Source organism: Anas platyrhynchos, chromosome 2, assembly GCF_047663525.1.
Source record: "Anas platyrhynchos isolate ZD024472 breed Pekin duck chromosome 2, IASCAAS_PekinDuck_T2T, whole genome shotgun sequence".
Classification (NCBI taxonomy): Eukaryota; Metazoa; Chordata; class Aves; order Anseriformes; family Anatidae; genus Anas; species Anas platyrhynchos.
The window spans coordinates 5527908-5542630 of record NC_092588.1 but is presented as its reverse complement, the minus strand read 5'-3'; the positions used below and the strand labels follow the sequence as shown (position 1 = coordinate 5542630).

At 41.2% G+C, this 14723-nt stretch overlaps 1 protein-coding gene across 5 annotated transcripts in view; it reads right to left on the bottom strand.

The window, feature by feature from the left end:
• The window catches only part of FAM135B (family with sequence similarity 135 member B), a 261734-nt gene that overhangs the window by 107130 nt on the left and 139881 nt on the right, over positions 1-14723 (bottom strand). The window lies entirely within an intron of this gene.

The following is a 14723-nucleotide window of genomic DNA, read 5'->3' as shown; positions in this document are numbered from 1 at the left end:
AGTGCATGGAGACATTTTCAGCCTGATTTGTGTTCATCCTCTAAATACAAAAATAAAAGCTAAATTAGAATTGTAAAGGTCTACCCAGAACCTGAAGACTTTATGACAGTTGGCAGAATTGTTGGAGAAACAGAAGAAGAGTATAACAGTATGTGGAAATGAACTGTTAGAAAATCCAGTCTTCTGAGAACTGCTGAATAAACAACAGCTCATACAGGTCATGCTTAGCAATGTAATCTTTACTCGGGATGTAATAGTGAATAATCTAGATCTCTCTCTGCTAGGTTGAAAGCTGATGGAAGGGGTTTGATGGGGAGAGAAAAACAATAAAAAAATGTCTTTGAGACAATTCTCTCACGGTCCCTCACAGCTGGAAGCTCACCTTACCCTACCTACTCCAACTTGCAGATCCCAGCCACTGGGGTATAGTCCTAGCACAACCCCTAGCACTTTTTGGTTTCTGTTTCAGGCAAGAACTTGGAAATAAAACCTCTCTATTATATTTTAGTTTTCAGAAAAGAAAACAAACAAACAAAAAAGCTCAGATTCTAAACATACAATATCCAGTTAAAATACCAACAATCAAACTGCTCGATCCTTCTCTCCCTTACACTGTTCTTGTACAATGATTAAGAGTTTTGACTTATTGTTGCTGATTTCTTCAAGAGCGAGTACCAGAATTATGCCTTAAGACCCTTTGTATTTTCATTACAATTATATGCAATACAAATATTTAACTGACAAAAATACCCTCCTTGGGCTATACACACAGTCTAAACATTTCAACATTACAGCACTGTGGTATTAGTGCATTGCCAAGGCAGGGTAATAGGACACTACTCAGTATGCACATATTAATGATGTTTTGCTCCATGTCCCTTTGACTAGATTTATTCGTAAGAATAACATGCAAAACTGCCTGGTAACTCTTAGATATTTGCCTATTAAGACTGTGATAGGTTAGCATTGCCTAAGAGCCAAATTTCCACCTAGCTGCTCCTTCACCCACCCTCCTCAACAGAACAGCAGGAGAAAATATGAAAAATCTTGTGGGTCAAGATAAAGACAGGTAGGTCATCTACCAGTTAGGATCACTGCCAAAACAGACTCGCCTTTGGGAAAATTAGTATAATTTCTTGCTAATTTAAGTAGTAAGAAACACCTCCCCCCAACTCCATGCCCCTTTTCCCAGGTTCAACATCACTCCATCACTTCTAACTCCTCTCCATCCTCTTGAGCAGTTCAGGGAATGGGATGGGGGTTGTGCTCAGCCCACCACAGCCCCTCTAAGCTGCTCCTTTGTCCACAGACACTACCCAATGCTTTGTAAGCATCTCAAACAGCCCTAAACATTTTCATCAGGAAAATGGCTTCACTTGGCCCAGACTAGAACTGCTAACTGTAACACAGCGTTGGACATCAAAAATACATGAAGATACCTAAATATTAAATTTACTGTTGTTTTTTTCAAAGTAGGCTAGGTGCAATGGCATAAAATAACTAGCTCTTTATCTTATTTTAACCTCTCCCTGTTCATCTCCTTTATTCTGGCAAAATCATTTGAATGAAGTCATAAATATACCTATTTCCCTGTACCCAATGTGTTTAACTGTTCAAAACAAAAACTGCACCAAAAAATGATAGAAAGCTAAGGCACTCCATGATAAAGGTTAAAATTAGTTTACAGGTCTAGATGTGAAGAGAATCTAGAGACTGGTGAGGTCTGCAATGCTGAGGAATATGACTATCATTTTCCCTTAGATTTTATATGTGTGTATTGGGTTTATATGGCAAAGATATGGTAGCAGGGCACTGCAGAGGTGGCCTCTGTGAGAAGAGTCCAGAAGCTGACACAAGTCAGATAAATGCCATTTTCCAGTATGAATTCCATACTGGAATTCCATCATGGAATGTGATACACTCGTCCTAAAGAAAGGCCTTAGAGAATGATTCTATACCCAGAATACAGAGGAGACTTGTGAATATCTCTTGTCTTCCAAGCTCTGTGGAACCATGCGTTATGTGCATGCTGCAATGTCTTGCACCATGAGGTAGTGTCACTGTTGGTCCATTAGATTAATGCAAAGAACAATGGAGAATTAAGTCCCCAACATCCCACTGATATTCATGGAATTCAACAGATAGGGCAGTGAAAGCATCAAGGGATCAAAACAGAAGAATAAATTAAAAATGTAAAAGAAATGCTCATATTTTATCAATTCAGTGCTTTAAAACAGAATAGTTTCACTGAAAATTTTGGAGAACAAGTCATTTTTCAATGAAAGTTTTCAGGCAAAATGTTAACAATAGCTCTGAAGGAGATTATAAATACCACATACATAATAAGAGCAAAAAGTAGCTTCAATTTAGGTGACCAAAAAAGGGCAAAGACATCCTCATTTGAGTTTCACCAGACCCTCTGTTGTGCAGTTAAAGTAAACATACTACAGGAAACTAAATTAAACCCATTATCTGCATTTCTAATTTTAATCCCCAAATCAATGTTTAAATCACAAGACAGACAAATGTTGCCCGTTCTTCCCCAGATCTTCCTCTATTTGCAAGTAGGGAGGAATTATCAAATACTGACTTTACAACTAAGCAAAAACATGAAAATTAAGGTTCCTGTTCCCATACTGTGAAGTTGGATGATTACTTCAAAATAGTTTGTGCATTACTGAAGAGGGTTTTCTTGATCAAAATACAGTCCATTGTAAGCATGGCATCCCGTATTTTTTTTTCAGCAGCAAACACAGACAAATAGCTCCACTTCCCCATGCCACTGCCCTACTCCCTTCTTGACTGTGCTGTAAAAGTATTACTGGGAACAAGACATAAAACAGACCCCCACTAATGAGAGCAAATAATAAAATACTCTCTCTGTCAGTACCTCTACAAATATCCATGCTCTTATATGAGTGAATACCGTGCTCTGTCCTTGCTAACAGGATGGCAGATGGAAAACAGCTTTTAACACTAGCGATTACTACTCCTTCTGTTACACTGGGGTGCTGTATGAACTAGAAATGGGATAGATAAATCATGCTGAAGCAACAGGTACAGCTGAGCATTAAGTGTTCCTGTTTTTCCTCAGAATGAACCTAAACATCTATAGCTGGCTCTAACTACCTTCATCAGGAAATGGCTTCAAAGGCTGGTCATTGTCACCAGTCTCTTTCAATCCACCCAAGAAAGAGAAGGATCAATATGGAGATGTGAGCTCTCTTTGGAGTCTTCTTGACCTCTTCTCATCTGAGCAGACCACATGTATTTGCTATTTGGACACTGGAGCAGCAGAGCCTTGAGAGTGGTCTGAGCTGAGCATGGAGGCTATTGAACAAACGCTATTTGCGTTAAAGTAGCTACTATCTGCATTGCAGGGCTGGGAAGAATTCCTGCAGAGACGTACTTCAGCTCAACCCGGCTGAATAAACATCTCCAAAATGGAGTGAACACAAAAACAACAAGGAATGGGAAATGGATCTAAAGTCAAATTTATACCTAGCACTGGAAAATCAGGCTGAGGTAAGCATTGCAAAAGCCACTAATATAGTTTCAGGATGTTCTCCACCACATATGAGCAAGCAAAGGAAAGGGCTGCCCAATAGTGATACAACACTGACTAACAATATATATTGTTATTAAAAAAATATATATTCTCCCTCAAAATAACAAAATGTTTTGCTCTCCTGCTTACTTTTCATGAAGAACACAGATAGGAAAGCTAAAGAAGAGTACAAAGCTTTGGAAAAGATCATAACCAAGATGCCAAAATCAAAGAGATCAGCAAGCTTAGTGAGGAGGAAGCTTGAAAACCCTGGCAGAAGTGTCACATGGTCCGGAAAATTGATCATATAGATTTACAACAAACCCAAGAAATCAATAAATATACTGTAGGGCTGGAGATGTGCAGAAGAAAGTAATTTTTCAAAGGTGTTTAAATGGACACCTATGGGTTTTTGAGTGGCGTCCTACACAAGGCTTTACTGTAGATTTTGAAAGAAGTAATAATTAAGAAATAAACAAGAAATTGCAATAAAATTACCGTTTCACTACAAATGCAATCACAAAATTATGGAATATCCTGAGTTGCAGCGGACCCACAAGGATTATGTAGTCCAAGTCATGGCTCCAGCAGGCTTGGTGCCGTGACCGTTTCCCCTGGGGAGCCTGTTCCAGTGCCCAACCACTCTCAGTGAAGAATCTTTTCCTAACATCCAGTCTAATAATCTAATCCAATATCCAATCCACAGGCTGTGTCTGGCTCATTAGAGTTAGGTTAGGTGGTACCTCTCTTTGAGTAAACAGCTGCTGTTGCTGTTTGCGTGTGTGCATTTTTTGTTGTTGTTACTGTTGTTTTTTGTTTTGGTTTTTTTTTTTGGGTTGGTTGGTTGTTTTATGTTTTTAAACAAGAACAGTGTAAAAAAAGCTTATTTAGACTTTAGTAAAGTAGGGAGACCATGGAAAATTGAAAATTGTCAGATAATGTGGAACAGGTGCTGTGAGGGGAAGATGAGGAAACAGCAAGCTGATTTCAAAAAAAAAAAAAAAAAAAAGAACTAAAGGAACTTGGCACACAACTCAGCAAAACACAGAGCAATCAGATCCCCTCTCTATCTATAAATACACTGAAAGGAAAAACATCAGGAAGAAAGAAGGAGAGTGAGGTACAAGAAAGTACAACATTGGCACAAAAACAACCACGTATAACTGCCCATGAATAAATGCAATTTAGAAATATGAAGTTGTAGCTGGCAAAGGAGCAAGGCTATGAAACAGCCTCCTAGCAGAGGCAGGGATGAAAAAAAGCCAATTTATTTTTAGGGGAAGCTCAGTTAATTTCTGAATAATTTATAGGGCCTGGATCCTTCTCATTTGCAGGACCAATGTTATTTACGTAGGCAGCCTGTACCACCAAGTCCCATCTCTCCTATGAGACATTCTGCACGGGTCACCCTGGTAGCAATGAATTTGCTATTGGCATCTTCACTGGTCATTTGTGAACTGCTCGTCTTTAAAGTCATTGCTAATTTGAATGTTAACTTTGTTTTTCTATGCCTGGACACTCATTAATCCTTGACGACCTGTACTGACTCACCTAGGGCACTGACGTTAAAACCTCCCTCAGGAGCCTGACTCCACTAATGGTTGTGTTGGGTTATGCAGCCACCCCTTGCCTCCCCCTTTCAAAGGGCAAAGCTACCAGAACCTTTCACCCTCCCAGCTCTGTGATGGTCAGACCTCCTCTAAGGAGCACCAACATCACTCTTAGATGTTAACTGCTCACTTAACGCTCAGGCAAGGTGCAGGTTTTTTTTGTTTTTGTTTTTGTTTTGTGTGTGTGTGTGTGTGTGTGTGTGTGTGTGTGTGTGTGTTTGTTTGGATGTTTTTTGTTTGATTGATTTTTTTTTACTCAAATGCACAGTGGAAATATTTAGTTTTATGAGAATCAAATATATTTTGTTTCAGATAGGTCACCATTCCATCTCTAGTAATCTAACCAGAACACAGGGCAGTGCCTAATTCCAACAGATTTACAACAAAACAGAAAAGGAACACATCCATGGAGAAGGCTGATATCAGCCTTGTTACTGATACTTGGACTCACCCCTTTGCTTCCTCCGCTCTGATCAATGCTAGACCATCTCAGCTCCCATCTAGTCCTACAAGCTGCTGCGTAATTGCCTTCCCAAGCCATTGCCCAGCAGTGACATAACAGAGACTAGACTAAGAAGATGGGATTGGGGATGACTAGTCTGAGAGAAGCAATTTGTTGGGTAATATTGATGCATCACTCTACCAAGCCAGATCACTCCCACCAGCAGCCCTGATAGACTAGGCTGCTCCTCCCTATCCATTTCTGCAGCATGGAAAGCAAAAAGATTGGCTCGGTACCACTGCCACAGGAACCAGAAAACTACAAAACTACATAGCTTCTGCTTGCTATGAATTATATCTGACAAACTCCAAGGCTTAACATTTCATTCCATTTCAGGCTGTGTTTTAATAAACAACCCTTAAGCTAGTACATACTGTAAACAAAACAACTGTAGGCTGAGCTCTAGGCTGAGCTCTGTCACTCAGCCTTGAGATTCTGTTGCTCCTCAGACCAGTGTCTCGGAGTTGCCCTCCAGCAGTCCCTGTCAGCAAAACTATCAAATTGCTGCTGCAGGGCAGCCAAAGCAGTACACTCTTTAGGAAAACAATGAGGTAAAAATTCCTAAGAACAACATGAGAAGAGACATCAAATCTCTATCCAAGAAGTTACATCATTGGCTATAAAGGGAGTTTAAACTTTTTTTTCTTTTTTTTCTTTTCTTTTTTTTTTTTTTTTCCCCTGCTGGAAAGAATATACATTTGTTCTTTGGCAATATTAGCATATTAGCAGACCTTTTTGTCTTGTGTTGATGATTCCCAGAAGAGGAATACAAAGTGTGCTACCCTCTGAGAGCTACCTGCTGCATATTCCAGAAGTTTCTGCAGGTTAGATGAAGCAATTATGATTATCGACAATGATTTCCAGAGAAACGGAGCACCTAGGATTTCACCCAACAATTAATGAACCAAGCTACAAAGTATTATTTCCTAGACAGATACTGGAAGATGAAACTCAAGAGGTGGTGGTTGGGAGGGGGAAGAATCATATTGCTATATAAAATAGTGTGCAAAAAAAAACAAACATGAGAAAGCTCTACAATACAACCGCAATATAGGACAAACTCTTAGATCTCTTTATGCTAAACAGCAGCCAGTGTCCATGGTTCACAAACACCTCCAGAGAAGCAGTTCATCAGCAAGTTCTTCCATGATCAGCATCCAAAGTCAACCATGACCAGCACAGGGCTCAAAGCGGCTCTGCATATTGCTGACTGGAATATAAGTCATTACAGAATAATGCATATAAAATATACATTAATCATCAAAGGTGAACAGGAGCCCGCTAACAAACAATGATACTGAACTGAATGTCTGGGCCTAGGTGCTGGCCAGGGGCTGCAGGGCCTCTGTGGTGGCTCCAACAGCCCCATGGCAGGGCCCAGCTGAGCCCAGCCCCGAGCTGGTGGCACCTCAGGGAAACCAGATTTCATAGAATCATAGAATCATAGAATCATAGAATATCCTGAGTTGGAAGGGACCCTTAAGGATCATCAAGTCCAACTCTTGACACCGCACAGGTCTACCCAAAAGTTCAGACCATGTGACTAAGTGCACAGTCCAATCTCTTCTTAAATTCAGTCAGGCTCGGTGCAGTGACCACTTCCCTGGGGAGCCTGTTCCAGTGTGCAACCACTCTCTCTGTGAAGAACCCCCTCCTGATGTCAAGCCTAAACTTCCCCTGCCTCAGCTTAACCCCCTTCCCGCGGGTCCTGTCGCTGGTGTTAATGGAGAAAAGGTCTCCTGCCTCTCGACACCCCCTTACGAGGAAGTTGTAGACTGCGATGAGGTCTCCCCTCAGCCTCCTCTTCTAGAAATCTTCTAGATTTCCTAAAGGGCAGAGTGGGCACAGGTCGAGGAGGAGGCCCAGTGCGAGGGAGAAGCAGCAGAGGGCCCAGGCCCCAGCAGGAGGAGGGCGGGAGGGGCTCCAGGCCCACAGGCAGCAGGGATTCCCCGGCAGCCCTGCAGAGCCCCCGCTGGAGCAGATCTCCACCCTGCAGCCCGGGGAGGGCCCACACCACAGCAGGGGGACATTTCCTGAGGGACCTGTGGCCGTGGGGAGCCCCCGCGGGAGAAGGGTGTTCCTGAAGGGCTGCAGCCCAGGGCAGGGCCCCCACTGGAGCAGGGCCATGGGTGAGGAGGAAGGGGCGGCCGAGAGGGGCTGGGGGAGGGCTGAGCGTAACAAAAATGAAAGATTTCCAATTGCAAAAATATTTTTCTCTTCATATGAGGCAGAATCTTTCATGTTACAATCAAGAAGTTTGTTACTACACCACAAAGAATCACATGCAAACAAGTGACATTTGGATGTCACACTCCATTGTAACAGCGACTAGAAGTACATCGACTGAGAAAAGAATAAAAATGGATGACCTTAAAGCTTTTCTTAATTATATTAAATGCACTACTGTAAAGAAGGGAAAATAATACCTATTCTGTTGCATTCTTATGTGATTAAAAATGCATACAACTCAGATGTAAGCTTTGAAGTGAAACTGCAAGCTTATTTCCAAACATTTCATTTGTTGGATATTTCCTGTGAACCTAAACACATCTACAAACACATCAGTCAGGCTGCTTTCTCAATGAAATGGTATTTCAAGAAACCTGTGTGACCACCTCTACCACGGGCTCCTAGCACGGTGCTGAAGAGCCCCAAAATACAGGAGTGAGAACGTGTGACACAGGAGCTACCAGTAAGCAGTAGGTTGTTCTTCTCAACTGCCATCACCCTTCCCACCATCAGCATTTCCTTCCCACTTTTTTGTCAGCAGAAGGAACAACATGGACAGCTCAGGGCTTCTGCCTAAAAAAACTTCTAATTTTGGAAACATAAATATGGCTGTTGGAGGTGTCAAGAGGAAGGCTTTCCTCAGCCCTCAGTGCTCAGTCTTACACAAACACTGAACAAGGTGACAGGTCTGTCACAGAGCGTCCTCCATAATGCCCACAACAGCAGGTTAGTCAAAAGCAACTACGGCACTCCAACTTCATTTATCACATCAAGTTTCCACGATTCTCATGGCAGATTTATCCCCAGGCTCTTTAACTTTTGATGAAGGTAGATCTAATATTAATAGAGAAAGAGGAGTGCAATCCATACCCTCCTTGCAGTACTGTTATTAATACAGCCCTTGACTTGCTAGAAGCCATAGTTGGTCTACTGAAAGCAAATTGCCCACCTACAAGGAGGCTGTAGCATGCAGACACAAGGAGGCATGCAATAAGAGGAAATTCTCCAATTGTAAACATTTGGAAGCCAACTTATCAGAATTTTATTTTTTATTTTAATAGAAAATCCTGTTCTAACAATAAATGGTGTCAAGCTCTACAAACATTAGAAGTATTTGTGTGATTATCACCCAAGCAAACAGTATGTGTGAGGGGTCTCAGCACCTTGCTGAAGATGCTTAGTATGTCCCAGGATGAAACACAGATAGGTATGTTTAGACATTGGAACAGGCTGCCCAGGGAAGTGGTGGAGTCACCATCCCTGGACGTCTTTAAAAGACGTTTAGATGTAGAGCTTAGGGATATGGTTTAGTGGGGACTGTTAGTGTTAGGTCAGAGGTTGGACTCGATGATCTTGAGGTCTCTTGCAACCTAGAAATTCTGTGATTCTGTGATTCTGTTTAGAACCCAAGAATGAGGGCTGGAAGCTCTCCAAAGCTGAATGCTCTGAATGCGATGTGGAAAAATATATACCTTTTGGCAAACAAGCACTGAACTTAACAGAACAGCTTCCATACTTCATTGTGTTACTGAATCAGAGCCTACACTAGGCACCTGATGCCTTTGAGTTGAGGCTTTCATTTGTATCCAGGTAAGCCACAGCCTTGATAATTTTTATACTTCTAGCTTCATCAGATATCACTTCACTGCAGAAACTTGCAACCCTACAGGCCATAAAAGCTCCAGCCCTTGCATCCCTGCAGCTCTCTGACAATTGCACCAACCAGCACTTTTTATATCTCCTTTTATGCTCACCTCAGGGGTTCTTGCCCTTTTATGCTCACCAAGGTAGCAATGCTGCCTTTTATTTGGTCCCATATCCATACTCTTAAAGCAATCTGCCCTTTACTTTACTTTCAGGCAGCATAGCAAAGTAGGGGTGAAGAGGAGTAGGTAGTAGAATAGTGAACAGCAGAGTAAAATGAAAGAGACGGGCAAAGAGAGGCAGGCAAAGGAAAGGGCAGAAAATTAGAACCCCAGTAAGGATATGACACTTGGATCCTTTTCTCAAAGGCAATGAGAAACCTGGGAAACATGGTTTAATTTAGTTTCACAGTCAAATAGTAACATTTTTCAATCCATTTTTAAATTATATGAGCAGCTAGAGAAGAGATTTTGTGCTCTTGTAACTGAAGCATCTGAAAAAAACTTATACTTCAATAATCTCACAGAGGTATGCAGTCCTTAACTGCTGTGGGTGCCAACAAGAAGCACTTATAGAAATTGTTTAATAGATATAAAGGGAGCTGAATATTACCGAAGGTCATTCTTTTCTTTCTTAATTCAAACTTTTACGTTACAGCTATTTTATTAGCATAAGATGTACAGCCAGACAAACATGGTGTCTCATGAGAGTTCTAAAGTGTTTCTGCAATGTTTTTAGACTAAAATGAATATACAAGTATTTAGATTTGGAGGCATTATTTACATTCAACTTTGTTGAGCTTTGGATCCCACTCTTGGAAACAGGAGACAAGAGAAAATGATAGCCAGGAAATGGCTTCTCAGAGGCTGCTCCTTTAAAAAATGTACAAATCTTTTCACATTTTGATTCTCACACCTTCCCAGAAGACTGAAAGCCAAAATGACCTTGAAACAGAGATGCAGACTCATTGGGGACATAATGGGTACGTCTAACCCAGCAGACCAAGGAGAGATTTTCAGCTCATGCACAGCCTGGCAATTGTCCAGTTCCAAATGAATACAAAACCTGAGCATCTTCCATCCATTGCCCCTGAGCTGACTTCCAAAAGAAGGAAGTCTGGGACATGAGCAAAATGGAGATGAAGAGTGATCTGACACACAGTGAATCATGACAGAGTGACTACATCAGTGGACAAGGGAAGAGTAACTGATGTCCTCTACCCGAACTTCTTTAAGGTCTTTGACACGGTTCACACTCTCTCTTTTGCGGCCTGGTACCTAAAATTCATTACAATTTAAGTTTCTCCTCCAGAATGGGGTTGCAGTGGTTCATCTCTTCTCAAAATATTGTTCCTCATTCAGAAAGACAGCTTTTTGTTTGTGAGGGTAACACCTATGGCTTGTAAACACAGATTAGAACATGACTGTCATACACAACACAACTAAAGAAATAAAGCACACACAAAGACAGCATTTCCTATTCTAAAAGATTAAAGGTCTCAGCACAGAATCAGAAATGAACACTCACACAACAACTAGGAAATGCAGAGACTTTCTAAGTTTTCATGGGTCAAACATAGAACAAACAGTGTACAGTTTTTGTACAAACAGAGGATTGGTTTTTCATTAGTTTCATATAACCAGTAAAACTCTGTAAGACAATGAACACAAAGTGATGTGCCATAAACTGTAAAAGACTTAACACAGCCCCTTTCTTTCTGTTATAACTACCTTCTAGGACTGAGAGTGGAAGTTTTATGCAATTATTGGAGGTTTTACATGTAAATCAGTGAATTACGGTCCTTGAAAAGCAACTTGAAAAACATTGGCAGTTGATGGATGAGTAAACTACAGAAAGGAAAAATGAATGTGATGGTTTTCAGCAGGGATCTGGAAGAACAGTTAAAACTTACAGTAATGTCAAAGGCTTGTATAGTGCCCAGAGAATATGAGATAGAATCTTTCAAGCAGGAAAAAAAAAAAAAAAGGTGAAGATGGATGATTACAATAAGCTGTTATTAGAAAAGGACCAAAACCATCCAGAATTTACAGCTTGTGATGAAGAAATAGAAAAACTGGTGGCACACATACAAGAACAACAGAAAAGAGGTATTAAAGTCTCAAAGACTGCAAGCTACTTCAAACCACAACCACAAGAAATTAAGAAAGTGGAAACAGAATTAAAACAAAATGAAGAAGCATTGCAAAGGACCAGTACAATAACCTGATTCAGATCTCTGTTCTACAGTTTAAATTGGATGATACAGGGCATGATGTAACTACAGACGGCAGCTCTGATCAAGCGCTGAAGGAAAAGTTAGAGGCAGAACAGGAAGCACTTGTGACAAAAGAGAGAGAGAGATTGCAACCTTATTAGACCAACCAGAGCAATATAAAAATAATAAGATAAGAAAAATTAGGAGATATCACAGCTGAACTTGTAGTTACAGTTACAGGAAAATCATAGGACTTCCAGCTTCACTCAGCTTCAGCCAGAGAACACACACCTGAAGAGCAATCTAATAAAACTCCATTTTGAGCAAAACCTGGACCTGGCTGTGGTGGGCTGATCTCAGCAAAGTGCTCTGCAGGGCTGCCGGGGAATCCCTGCTGCCTGTGGGCCTGGAGCCCCTTCTGCCCTCCTCCTCCTGGGGCCTGGGCCCTCTGCTGCTTCTCCCGCACCCTGGGCCTCCTCCTCGGCCTGTGCCCGCTCTGCCTTTTCAGAAATCTGTTTTCCCTGAGGCGCTGTCAGCTTGGTGCTGAGCTCAACTGGGCCCTGCCATGGGGCCATATCCGGCATGGGGCAGCCCCAGCCTCTGCCGTGGTGCCAACACCTTGGAATGAACACTCACTACACTGTGTGATGGTGTCTTCTCACCTTTCCTTTTCCCAGAAGCACTGTTTCAACTGACATATCAAGAAACTGATCATTGGAATGACCAGAGAAAGAGACTCCAGCATGAGCTAAAACAGTCTTCAAGACTCAGCTGTCATAATCAGCCCTGCTGTATCTTCATATAACCACTGCATGGATCTTCTGTCTTATAAAAACACTGATCACTTCAGCATTTCTTCCCTGGCATTGGTGCATTGACCAGGACTCACTCATTAATTTCACCCATTTTCCCATAGTGCTGTGTTGCAGATTGTTGTTATGCTTGACTGTTCCACTTCCCATGTGGTAGCGGCTATGCCTCCTGCAATGAACAAAATGAAAGGAGAGCCGTTGTGCTTAACCCCAAAGTAAACCTGTCTACTGTAAATGTAAATAGAAATACATTTTCCCCACACCAGGACTGGGGATGACCAAATCAATGCCCCATAAAGAAATCCTCCTTCTTCCTTCTCCTTCTCCTTCTCCTTCTCCTTCTCCTTCTCCTTCTCCTTCTCCTTCTCCTTCTCCTTCTCCTTCTCCTTCTCCTTCTCCTCCTTCTCCTTCTCCTCCTTCATTCCTTTATCCTTATTTTTCTTATTTTTAGTTTTTGCTTCATATTTTCTTCCTTACTCTTTCTCAGGAAATGGGTCATTTCTATTTCCACCCACTCACTCCACACACAAATAAAACTAATTGCTAAATGTAAGTCTTACCCAAATTTACCTATTTTTCTCACTGAAGCATTGGCAACGCTGATGGGACTTTTCCCCCTCTTCCAAGAAAGATGAATACTCTCTTCTGAAAGTACACTCGGTGCTGGCACAAACCTGACAGCTCTAGAGATGCAAATCTCGTTTTCTGTGGAATGGATGCAGCATTAACAACTGCATTGTAATTTCTCTTCAGAATGTTTCTGTCAATACAAGTCCTTGCTCTTCTACAGAAACTCTGTACAGGGAGGTGAATAGACTCTTCATTCCCACCTGCCTCATGAATCTGCCGCCTCTGCTAAAGCTTTGACCTTATTTTTGAGCTAATCCTCAGAATGCTAATTATGTAAGAATTCTCAAAAATAAATTGTTTCATAATTTTTCTCCCAGGATATACTTTTTACAGAAGACAAAATAGAAGCAGAGCAAAAATGAGCTATACAAGGGCAGAGACAAATGATATGTACACCTGAGCTGTCACCAAGTCCTGGAAATGCCTAGAGATTGTAGCTCCTTAAGCTTACATTAGTAAGCTCCAAGATGGTTGCAAATATGCTCTTGGTATGAACAGAACTTATCTCCTAAATAGCCAGAAGTGAAACCTACACTTTCCATCAGGATCCACAAATCAAGTACTCTTCAGTATCATACCTGTTCAACCAAGGTCTGTACAGAAGAGAGTGCTGACACACTTCTCTGCACTTACTCCGTAACCTAACTCACCACACAGCCCAGTCCAGTTCCCTCCCATGTCTGAGATCATCCGTGTAATTTATCTTTTCTATGCTTATCCATATGGTATTGTTTTCATTCCTGCTGAGGCTGTTCCTGTTTTCATCGAATAAAAATATTAATTGGATCTCAGATCAGCATTTTATAATAGGCATTAGGAGAAGCAAGAAAGGAATCTGAGGACTCCACTGACATAAGTGAATTCACCCAATTAGTGGGCCATGGAGCTACATGTCCTTTTATCTCTAACCTTTCATCATATTTGAGAATACAGTTACTCACTAGTTCCCTCCGTTCACTATGTATCAGACAAATTAGCCTAAACTGGACTTGTGGATTCCAGTCTAGAAAGGAAAGTACTAAATATTTGGTATGATAGCACTAAACACAATCAGACACAAGACACTTTGTAGATCTGTATTTTCACACCAGCATTTAAGATACTAATGACAGATATGTTAATTATTTTATATGAGATCCTCCAAAAGGAACAACCAGGACTCCTCAACCTTCTATCACAGGAAAGTCTAAAGAGAATCTCAGGTGGTGCCTCAATCTATAAACTTCATGCTTCATTATAGTGGAATAAATGTTCATTTCATCTAGGCACTGATTCTGGCAACAGACCAATCTTAAGAATAATCTCTCCACACCAAGAGCACCACAAGAGTACAGAAGACAGACATTGATTAAGTGATCCTAACCTGTTTATTCTTTTTCTCTCCAAAAACCTAAGTTGTTCTTCTACATTAAAGAATTAAAACCTCACTGACTCTCTTTAACCATATTCCTGACAATCATTAATCTTTGCTCTAACATCCAGTGCCAGAATTTAGTGTATTTACTGTCTACTATGGCGAGCAGAGAATCCTGTA